The following is an 11,883-nucleotide window of genomic DNA, read 5'->3' as shown; positions in this document are numbered from 1 at the left end:
GGGACTGTTGTTGGTGTTTCGTGAATCTTTAGGTCCAGCATTATTCACACACGGATATATCACACAATCTACTACACGGTGTGTGAAATCAGGTTTTTTTCCCCTCCGATCCCCCAAGAAAGAAAGAAAGAAAGAAAGAAAGAAAGGAGCGTGCGGTGGAGGGGTGGTTCATTGGGGTCAGGATGACAGTAAAGAACAGATGAGATGGGGCTGCCGTGTGTTTTTTTTATTATTTTTTTGTAGGTGGGATATTGTAGGAGGGGTGAAACTAGGCCAGTGTCCAGACTCAGAGCAACAGAGGCCCTGGGTCCCTGGATGCCCCATGTCAGCCCTCTGACAGGAGAGATGGGACCTTAACACAGAGTTTTTTTTTGCCTCCATCTCCTCTGAAGAGCCACCCCCCTCTCCGTCTCCCCCTCAGCACGCTCACCAGTCAAGAGTTTGAGGAGAGAAATGCACTCGTTACAATAAGGAGGGCACATGGCATGGGACCTGTGGCTTTGAGTGCAGCCTACACACACACACACACACACACACACACACACACACACACACACACACACACACACACACACACACACACACACACACATGCACGCACGCACGCTGTAGTATTGGCAAACTTTGCTGCCAGCGCTGTGCATTGCACACAGTGAGTTGATGCGCAGTAAATAGAATTGTTGAGACAAGTAACATTTAACCGCACACTCACATTGCTGTGGTGTAACATGACAGCACACTGTATTGCTCTTCAGTGACCCTCAGTGTATAGAAAACAACAGGATGATGTGTCAGTGTGATTGTGTCACCACCAAGGCAAGCGACACTGCCGTGGAATGGAGTATGAATTAAGATGTGGGCCAGAGAATAGAATGAATGCACTTGAACCAGGGACGAATAGTTTTCATAATCCTCATGGGGGCCCGTGTTAAACTCAAGCGTTTAGGTTCTAAACACTTATTTGTAACACTTTTTAAACGTCACAGTGTTTAGTTTATAAACAGAAGAACATGTTTAAATGCCATGATTGCAGGCTATAGTCCTGTCCGCCTCGGCAGGTTCTGTGTTTTGTCGCTGGGACGGCGGAAGGTTTCAACGGCAGGCTAGCAGCCAGGGTGTTCTTGCTGGTGGTGGTTTAATTGTGAACAAGTAGCCTAAGAAGCAGAGATCCCTGGTCCAATTCCTCATGGGGGCCCTGCCCCCCCGGCCCCCACAGACTCTACGTCACTGACTTGAACGCTTGCACTCATCCTTTGAATGCCTTTCCACGTGATCTACTCCGCTCACTCCCCGCCTCCACACATTATTGTATGTATGGGTTTTGTTGGACTTAATCAGGTGGTCTGTTACCTTGGCAATTAAAGCCTTGTTAGAGTTATAAAACCTTGAGAGTCAAACGACGAGCGAGTCCCCAGCGAGTAAAACCACAGAGCAAATCCTTAAACCAAACAGCCTTCCACTGGGAACATTTCTTCTCCGAGGATGCATGTGTAATTATCTCGGCTTGTTTGGGGGGGGAAAGGAGGGAAAACTGTTTCACTCCCTCTTGTTTGCCTTAAAAGCTCATAAGTGTTTATTGGAGTTAATTAATGAGGTATTCAGAGCGTTGTGCTTGATTTGAGAGAGATATGACAGGATATAGTTGATTGCAGTGTATTAATATGGGATTGAGAGGGTTAAATTGGATTTGAGGACGGATGACAGAAAGCTTGGCAAAAAAAAGAACTTAAAAAAACCTACCTGGGATAATTAAGTCATTTCCAGGGAACACACTACGCTGTGAAAGTGAAATACCAAAATATAGACATTAAATCTCGATTCTATGTTGCACGGTAACACAGTTAATATTAATCAAATTAGGTGGTCTTAATTAACTTTTATAAATTAATCTTAAAAATATCGCTGCTAGGTCTGATCCATTTATCATTTATTCCCAATTGATACAAAACAACCATTGCGACATATGCGGCGCTAAACTAGGCCATCTCTCTCTCCCAAATGGATGTTCTTTTTGAAAATACTGTTACATATTTGGGCAATATGGAGTGATAATTTATCATTATTTAATGATCTCCCACAGACAGTACTTCACACATGGTGCAGTCAGCGACAACAGCTGTACAGGATCTTGATGGGGTAATTCTCCAAGACACATCTCCCCTCAGCGCCCCATCCCACCTGAACCCTGACCTCGTCTTTGGTGTCCTGCAGACATTTTTTTGTCTTTTTTTAAATGACTATTTCAGTTCCTCTCCTTGTTTCCTCCCATCCTTCCCTTTGTGTCTGTTTCTCCTTACCTCCCTGACATTCTCCCCTAAATGGGTCTGGCATACATCCCACTGTTGGACAATAGTGTGTGGGCGGTGTTTGGGGAGGTGAGCCCTTCTCTGGGACACACTAATCAGCTCCACACGAGGCCCAGTCGGCCCGGCGCTGGACAGGTGAGTGGAACCACTCGCTACACCCCCTGGCTGCTGCTCGGTGCGAGGGTCAAACCAGCCCCTATCCTCAATGCCCCAGTCACTCCTTCATTCTGGTGTCCCCTATCACCTGGCTCACATCCCCCACTCCCCGGTCCGCTCCTGGGGGGCTCGGAGGGAGGGGACTGTGAGCAGTATGTGAGCAGCTGCTCCACCAAGGGAGCGTCCCGAATGCGCCTTCTGCCAGCCCCGTGTGAGTTAACCTTTTCCTTTAATTAACACCATCCCAACTCCCAACCCGCGCCACCGCCGTCCGGAGAGAGGTTCTCGGGGCTTACGCTTCTGTCAGGAAAGTGGGGGAGTCATGGGGGAGCACGAAGTAGGGAGGGGGTGGTGGTAGGAGAGGTGGTGAGGGTGAGAAGGGGTGAGGAGGGAGGAGGTGGGATGAATAATGTGCGCGTGGCCTGGGAGCGAGGGTTCTCCTAATCCTTCAGAGCCCTCTTTAATCCACATGCCTTCACAGAACCACACAGCACACCAGTCATTTTACACAGCTGCTTCTTTTCCAGGGATGATCCAGAACTTAATTGGACACGCTGATGAGAAGATGGCTGTTCATAATTTGTGCCACAGCTCATTACTCTGTATCAGAGTAAAAAATAAAAAGCCTTTGTCTCCGAATTTAGCCATCGAATACACATTTGTGACACACAATGGTTTGAGTTAGTTGGTTAAATTATAGATTTTCTTCAACATCCCCTTTTCCACCCTTTTTACCTGGGTTGTTTGCTATTCAACTTCAATGCGGATGTATCACCAGTAATGCACACCCAGCATTACCGTACTGCCATGCTCTTGACTGAATAAGTTAAGTTTGTAAATTCAATTCTGGAGAGCATGTTAACCAAGGAATTAAATGAGGTGTGATATAGCTCCAGTGAATGAGGCAGTCATTGGACACTAGTGAGTCAGGCTGATTGTGTTGTGTAGCAGCAAGGTGCGTCAGGCTGATAGGGTTGTGTGAGGAGGGGGCAGGGGTCTGATGCATGCTGCATATTCTGTACCAGCGTGTGGAAAGGTGAAGAGGCCAAAAACGTACTTAGAATGAGGGCCTCCTAATGAGAAAGCGCTACTAATTGAGGAAGAAAATTTGGCTGTTCCTTTCGGTCAAATTGAATATCGCAAGGTTCTCTTTCCTCCTCTTTCATCGTGTGCGCTGTTGCCAAGTAGAACATTCTCGTCCTTCCCTGAGAAATGTTTATGTCTGTCTTGGCTCATGGCACTGCCTCCAGGGATCTTCTTTCTTGGCATGTTCATAGTGGTCACCATTTACTGAAGATGGTCTGTGGAGGTCAAAGCCATTGTAAAGGACATAAAAAAGAAAACAGAATGATTCTGGATCACACTATGAGATCACCCCTTTGTGGTTTAATGGTTTTCTTCATGCCAATAACACGTATTTGAAGATCATTGTCCAAGCAATGAAGGTTAGGCCTAAGCAAATTAATCTGCAATTCAAAGCTGCCCAGGGCAAGGACCATGATGGGTTTGAGTGAAGATTGTATCAGCGTGTCAGGGTTGAAACAGAGAATGCGGTTAAAAAAAATTAAATTCGAGTTTGCAATTGCAAAAGAAGCACAGAAGTACAGTTCCATACTAAATTATGCTAAAAGGATAAATCCAAGAAAGCACTATGGCTTGTTTCCATTGGGGTCCTGTGTATTCAATTAATCTAAACATTTAAAGACAAACAATAATATACAATAATATGCAAAAACACTATATAAATGATTAGTAATCAAAAAGAATAATATGTACAGTAAACAGCTGGGAGGGCGGTTGGGCATTTCTGGTGATAAGCTTAGACTTTATACAGGGGCGAGTTATGAATTGAATCCGCCTGTAAGTGATCTTTTAGAGTGGTTTTGAAGGAGAATAAGGAGTCACACTTTTTTAGGCCATTCCACATTTTGGTTGCAAATGTAACCCCTTGTTTGAGCCATATGTGAGTTGAACATGACTTGTGGAGCTCCCTCTGGTGTTGTGCTTGTGAACATCTTTAACGTTTTTGAAGTAGTTTGACAGGTACATGGGTGTCTTTTTAGCTAGTGTTAGTGTATCTTGTAGACCAGGCCCATTGCAAGTCACTGTACTCTGTCCTCTACCCTGAGCCATCCCAACATAGCAAAATGAGCAGGGGTTAGATGAGTTGGAGGTGTGAGGCCAAGGCAATAGCTTTGGGATGTCTGACGCTGGTACCGTGAGTCAAAGTGACATTAGATGAGTGCTACTGCTAGAGTCCCCAGTGTATTCCTACTGACCAGTGCACTGTGTCCTGCCCCTCTCAATCACGCTGGCTCACATTTCTAAAGATTTAAATAAGTGTTGGGGCCAAAATGCTTTTTGTTTATTTTGTTTTATTTAAACAAATGAATGAATGAATTGAATGCGTCTTTCAATATCAGTCAGTCAGAATGGTGGGTGGTTGTCATGGTTACCCGTATTACCTGTCACTAGGTGATGGCACTCAGGTACGACAGGGAAAGACGACACAGTTTTTGACCGTGCGTGGTTGGTGGTTCAGTTTGTTTGTTTGTACATTTACACAGTTATATTGAAGTTTTGAGTACTGCTGCAAGAGAGTGGATGTTGTTAATAAATGGATTGAATATTGATATTGAATTAATCATGCACGCGTCAAACTAAAGTTCAACCCAGTTGCCCTGCGGTTTAGCCGAGAGGTAAAGGCTTTACAATAAGGATTAGAGACCATCTTGCGATGGGGATCACACTAGCAATGACACCTAACCTGTCCTTGCGTCACCAGACATTCAGCAGTATCTGTGGAAAGTGACGCCAAATTAATGTGCAACTGAACACGACGTGCGTGCATGGGAGAAGTGAGTTTGAACAGGTTGACCGTGTCAAGTGGCTAATCTCGCCAGTCTCTACGGTTCAGAATAATACATGGACATACCAAAATGAGTATTCCAAGAAGTATGAAGAAACGTTCTGGATTCCTAAGATTACATCTTGGTCGGAAAAAATAACACAACATTTTTGCAGTAGGCAGGCTATAGCAGTGCAAAGCGAATTGATCCCATGTGTTTGCTTCTAACTTCCACAAACTATTTAAAGGCTCCATGCTGTATAAATAATTGGTCAACTTTGAATCTAATTTATAGGTTAGGATTGAGAGGTGTGTTCCCTAAAATATGTCCTAATTTGTATACCGGTACCTCTCGGAGAGAGGTGATAGGCTCAGTCACTGAGCCCTAAGACTGAGGAAAACCATTGTCTGACACTGAAAGTACACATTTTATGAGGTACTGGTCAAATAGTTCAAAACAGTTTTGGACAATAACTTGACAATACATTTACTACTATTGTTTGAGTATCTGTATTTTGAGACTTTACTTGCACTAGGAAGTGAAAGAAGTGCATTATGAATTTAATCAGAATAATCACTTAGTTATGTGACTTTCTTTCTTCAAATGTCTACTCTACAGCAATGCATCAATGTTAAAAAGAAAATGTAATTTGCAATTTGAATAATTTCTTATTAAGTAGTAAGTAGTACAAATTTGGCTGAGCAACTTTCTCTTGTAGTTGAGTAATATTTGACCTGTACTGACTCAAATACAGTCAAGTACTTTGTCCACCAATGGTTGAAAATATATATATTTTGAAAGGGCACTGGTTACAGAGAAGTGAAGCTTGTTATTAGCATGTTGTAGCAGAGCTAATGCAAACACATGATATGATCAGCTAGCCATAACCTTCATGACTGCATCTTGCATATTTGTGATGCTATCGTTATTGTTCTGCACAAATTTGTAGTTTACTGAAAGTGAAATAGCGATGTCTTCCCTGCTAATTGCATGCCTCAACTATCTACTGCCCACTGTTTGAACTTTGATTATGATGAAATATCTTCAGAACTCTCTGGTGTCAACTCTGTAAAACATCAAACACATACAACAAAGGTAGACCTGAATTTGGCTATTCTGATTATGCCCACTTTGGCACAGTTTTTCAATGGTTAAGACTTAAGACCATTCTGCGGAGCCCCGGGGTAATGGTAGGACACTGACTCATTAACTATAAACATGATGATTTACAGCTCCTGTACTGTCTGGCGGTGCATGGTAGCTTGTCCACCGTGTTTGTCACTGTCACCACAGTGGGCTGCTGATATGGGAGGATGTTTTGAAACTGAGGACATCCCTTGTACCACTAGAGCGGTGCCCATGTTGTGATGTCAGAACAGGCCAGATCCATATACGGAGATATAGGGGTGATCAGGTCCATATCCCGGGCAGAGGCTTTTGTGCTGGTTCTGGACAACAGGAAATGCATGGCCCACCCATGCAGTTATTATATATGTGTCACTTTTATGTCCATATATGGAGGTCTTTGTCAAGCATGCCAAATGAGGCTTGTGTGCTGGTTCTGGACAGCCGGAAATGCAGAGCACCTGTTCCATTCCACCCATCTGTCTGTGTCCCTTTTATGCCCATATATGGAGATTTCGGTATAGGTGTCTCTGTGTCCCTTTATTCCTATATACAGTATGGAGTTCTGTGTCAGGCATGCCCAAATATGGAGTGTTGTGATGTCAGAACAGGCCAGCTCCATATATGGACCCTGGGCAGGAGCCCTGTCCAGAGCCCGGGGAGAGGCCTTTTTTGGGGCGGTTTTGGTCACAGAGAGACAGAAAGTTTTCCATATAGTGTCTGAAAAAGTAAAGACACGTGAGAGCTCTCCAGGACAGACAGCGCTGGCCCTGCGCTTCAAGGGGCGCCCTGACCAACGGACTGATATGGAGCGAATCGATAGGTTCACGATATAACAGGTCGTATCTGCTTTTATCCATGTTCATTTGCTGTTCATATTCATATCACGTGGTCCCATTTTGTAATCATTAAATATGCCATTTCTTAAGGTCCCATTGAGTTTATGCCAACAGCCTTTTTATTGGATTTTAGATAATCTGAACCTCAGTACAAATGCACACAGACAGACAGACAGAGACATGGTGCATTTATAGATAGATAGATAGATAGATAGATAGATAGATAGATAGATAGTCCTAGAGTTGGTGTAGAAGTATCCATGAGCAAGACACTGAACCCCTAATTGCTCCTGATGAGCAGCTTAGTGCCTTGCATGGTTTCCTCCGCCATCGGTGTATGAACGTGTGTGTGAATGGGTGAATGTAATGCACATTGTAAAGCGCTATATAAGTGCACCATTTACCAACAATATTCGATAAAAATACATATTACTATCTAACAAAACAGCCACACATGGGGACAGCTGGAGAAACCTGGAAAGCACTTGTTCGTAGCATATGCCCAAAATTGGGCTATAGGTGTAAGTGAGTAATTCAGTAATATAACAGAAGTCAATCATTTGATCTGAAATGTTTCACTGACATTAGAAAAGCTAACTATTGGCTATAGTTGAAAGAAGACTCTCAGTCACCTTACTACTGCTATGATGAGGAAGTCATGAGATAGGACTACATACGGTGTGATCAGTCAAGAGAAACCAAGACGAGTCCCGACCGAGGCAATGAGAAAGTTGTCTTGGTTGTGGTTTCCAGTACTACTGCCCTGTAGGCCCAGGCCTGTGGTCTATTTAGTTGTATTCATGATCTTGTAGACCGAGTTGGACATTTATCATCAGTTAAATGGTTGCATAGAACCTACCTGGGGAGAATATTGGGATCATCTTATTAAAGTTTTGGTGTTTCTTAGTCACATAGCATTGCTAAAAAACCTGTGTTTACTGTAATGAGCCTTGTTGTTTGCTATTCCTGGTTACACACACTACTGATCGTCTGTGAAGTCAGTGTCCTATAGCTTGAGGCGTGATGTTGCAAGTGAGGCCAGCATTATTGTAACATCCAATAGCCTGGGTTATATGATGGAGTAAGTAAGGGGAAAGCTGCCAGGACCTTCTCCTCATGAAGACCCAGAGCAAGGGCACTGTCTCCCCAGTCCCATAGATCAGCCAGCCCTGAATGTCAAACCGCACAGCAGCCGCTGCGGTGCCAGGAGTCCCCCTCTTGCTCCCTCTCTGGCCCGTGATCCGCTGTCTGGTGACACCACTGCGCTAATGACCTGGTTTGGGAGTTGCTCCACGGGGCTCCTTGGCTTGGGAAGATGGAAGTTGTGGATATCCAGCTGGAAGGTCACTGTTAGTGTTGACGAGGACCACTCACTACATGTTCCATCTACTTCCTGACATCATTCAGTTTACAAGGGTATATTAAGACGTCACTAGGAACCTGTGGATGACCTTTCCTTAAATAGGTGACAATCGTTATTGGAAAAAACGTTTCCAGGAATGATGCAAGTATTTGTTTCATTGATTATATTTAATTATTAACCAGGTATTCTTTCCCAGTAATAGTTGCTTTAAAAATATATATATAATGACCCCATGTGAACTCTGTTCACGTGATAATACATTTGCCTCCATGTTTAATTGCTTAATAATGATGTTGTTTAACATTGCAACAGACTTACCTCTCGTCTGCCAAATATTCTATGATTGTTAACTCTGATGTACTTTTTGTTCTTTTTATTTATATCAGTTTACTGTCAGAGCATGGCTCACTTCTCAGAGAGGGCAGTGTTTGCAGGCAATCCCCTGTCTCGATTTTCTTTTTCCCGTTCCCAGCCTCAGGAATTTGGCTTGTTGGAGCATAGTGAAAGGTCCCCAGACGGCGTTCCTCTAGTGATGGGGGGGCGCTGCCTCGACCTCACTCATGCCTGGTGTGGGTGGCATCCAACTGGGGAGACAGCAGTGTAGGGGCCAGACATAAGATGATGATGGTTCTGGCCATCTCTCATAGGACCAAGCCTTATTCTCAGGGTCATGCATTCCAGCAATCTCAGTAATTATAAGCAAGGAAGAAAAAAGTTGAATCTTCTGCCTTTCTCAAAATGAACGTATACCCAACTCCTCAAGGGAAACATTCGCATCTCTGAGTTGTAGTAGCTGGATGGGTTTTAATGAGGCAAGTCAAGTGCGTGTGTGTGTTTAGTGTGCATCTATGTATGTGTATCTTCCCTCATCTAACGAGTGTAATTGACCGCCTGTCCTTGTAAGCCGCTGCTTTTCACCATTTGTGGGGGCATTCTGCTAAATAGCCCTCAGTGATGATTATTTCTACAGGAGACACTTCTTTGGGATTCAACTTTTTCTGAGTTTGAAAGTAAGTAACTGCTTGTTTTTTGGACATTATGTCTTTGGAGCCAGACGGACAGTCAGTGGGCGAGGGGGCGATGGGTCAGAAAGAAAAGCCAGCAGATCCTGCCCGCGAGGGCCACAGATTCCACTAGGGAACATTTCACCCTGCTGAGAGAGGCCGAATGAAATCTCTGATGCTCTGGCATGCATGCTCACTGTGGCGTCTCTGTGTCTAACCAAAAGCTATAGGTGGTGGACAAATCAGCACACAGCTGCTCTTTTTTTTACCACAAATACTTTTATAAGAAGCTTAGGTCTTTTGAAAATAGAATTGTCCATTTTCCTGACCTACATCATCTCATAGCCTGAGCTTAGAGATAGCGACGTGACTGGCAGTATCAGCTGTGTACGTATAATGATGAACACTAGTGGAAGGTACAGCAGATTCATTTGTTTGAATGAAATGCACCGCAGTGGCGTTCAAAAATAAATAACTGACCCATTGTTTCCGTGCAGTGTTAAGGTTACTTTAAATACGTATTAATTATAAGTAAAAGGTTATGTTATATTTATTTCCGTGCTTAGTGATTGTCTCCACCAGGCCGAAGGCATGGGGAGAGACTGAGAGTATGTTTTGCACTCCGTCTGTGTGTGTGTGTGTGAGTCCGTGTGTCAGTCCGTGTGTGCGTGCGTCCGTCCGTCCGTCTGTTACCAGCTAATCTCCAAATTTTGCACACACACTCCCTGGATGCCAACGATGAACCTCTGCCCCAAATTTTCCAGAACAGCTTGTTATAGCGCCACCAGGAGTCCGACTTTTGTAAAACACATTTTTTTATATTACTCCTCCAGATTCTGTCCAAAAATCCCGCTAATCGTTACACAGTATCTCTATAGTCATGTGTTCAAGACGGATCTGTCCGATATTACATATTCCATCCTAATTGGCTAACATTGGCTTTCAAAGTTTGCAGGATTGTACCGTTTTGAACAAAAAGCCTCAAATTATGAACGCAGCGTGCAATTTACGTGAAATATTTTACGGACTGTCATACTAGGCTGAGGAATGTATCCCACCCTTTTCACATTTGCCTGTTATAGCGACATCAACAGGTGGATTTTTGCAAAACACATTTTTGGAACAAAAGGCCTCAAATCATCCAATTGCCATCCAAGGGGTAAGAAGAGATTTCACCCTTTTCACATAGGCCTATTATAGCGCCACCAGGAGGCCACAACCTGACCTGCCCTGGTGGAGACCTGTGCCCTGAGGGGCACTTTATCTAGTTTTATATTACTTTTGCCTTATTAAACACTTGAAAGGACTATGCATAGTCTTGGGGGAGGGGGGGGGGGGGGGGTGGTAAAATGCTAGCAGCCTAAATGTCAATGCAATGCCACGAACACCTCCAAACACATTGAGAAATCAATAATGAATAGTCGACAAACACTGTTGTTAGTGTTCATGAATTTATTAGAACCTTAAAAATATAAAAGTAATAGTTTCTGAAAGTAATGTGTCATTGACGTTAAATGTAATGATATTATCCAATTTGTAAACGTAATCAGTTATATTATTTTGTTAGACCTGAAAAGAATCTTATTATATAATGCATTAAGCAATGCTTTGCTCCAAACACAGTTTTTATGAAAGACTTTCAGACAGAATAGTAATCATCATGCGGGGAACAAAGAACCTTTTTTTTGCAGGGTGGGGAACATAGAACCTGGGGAACATAGGTACGGTCCCGTAATCATCTGCTACCGTGCCATGCTTTGCTTTTTCTCTGCTCAATAGGTAGTCAGACTCGGTGGTTCCCATTCCCAGACCTTTTTGGCCATGCACCCCCTGTTACCTCCCGACCTAGCTGACGCACCCCCCCACATGGAAATATAAATTGCATAAGCTATATAGAGACATACATTTCCTATTTATCCACATATATGCACATATATGAAACTGAATATGGCATATGCTATATTCTGCATATACTTGCCATATATTGGCATAATATGTTAATATATTTAAAATAAAACCATAGCACCAACATTAGCCTTTTCATGTCACGCACCCCCTAGAAGGCACTCGCGCACCACAAGGGGTGCATGCACCACAGTTTGGGAACCACTGAGGTAGACAATAGGTACTTTTTTGGGGGGTTGATTTCCAACGTGCCTATTTATTTCAATATAGTCAATGTAATATTTGATTTTTATTGCTGTACTCATGAGGCACTCTCTCTCAACGCTGAGCGATGTC

This window comes from Electrona antarctica (genome assembly GCF_951216825.1).
Source record: "Electrona antarctica genome assembly, chromosome: 19".
Taxonomy (NCBI): domain Eukaryota; kingdom Metazoa; phylum Chordata; class Actinopteri; order Myctophiformes; family Myctophidae; genus Electrona; species Electrona antarctica.
Note: the sequence above shows the minus strand (reverse complement) of the source record.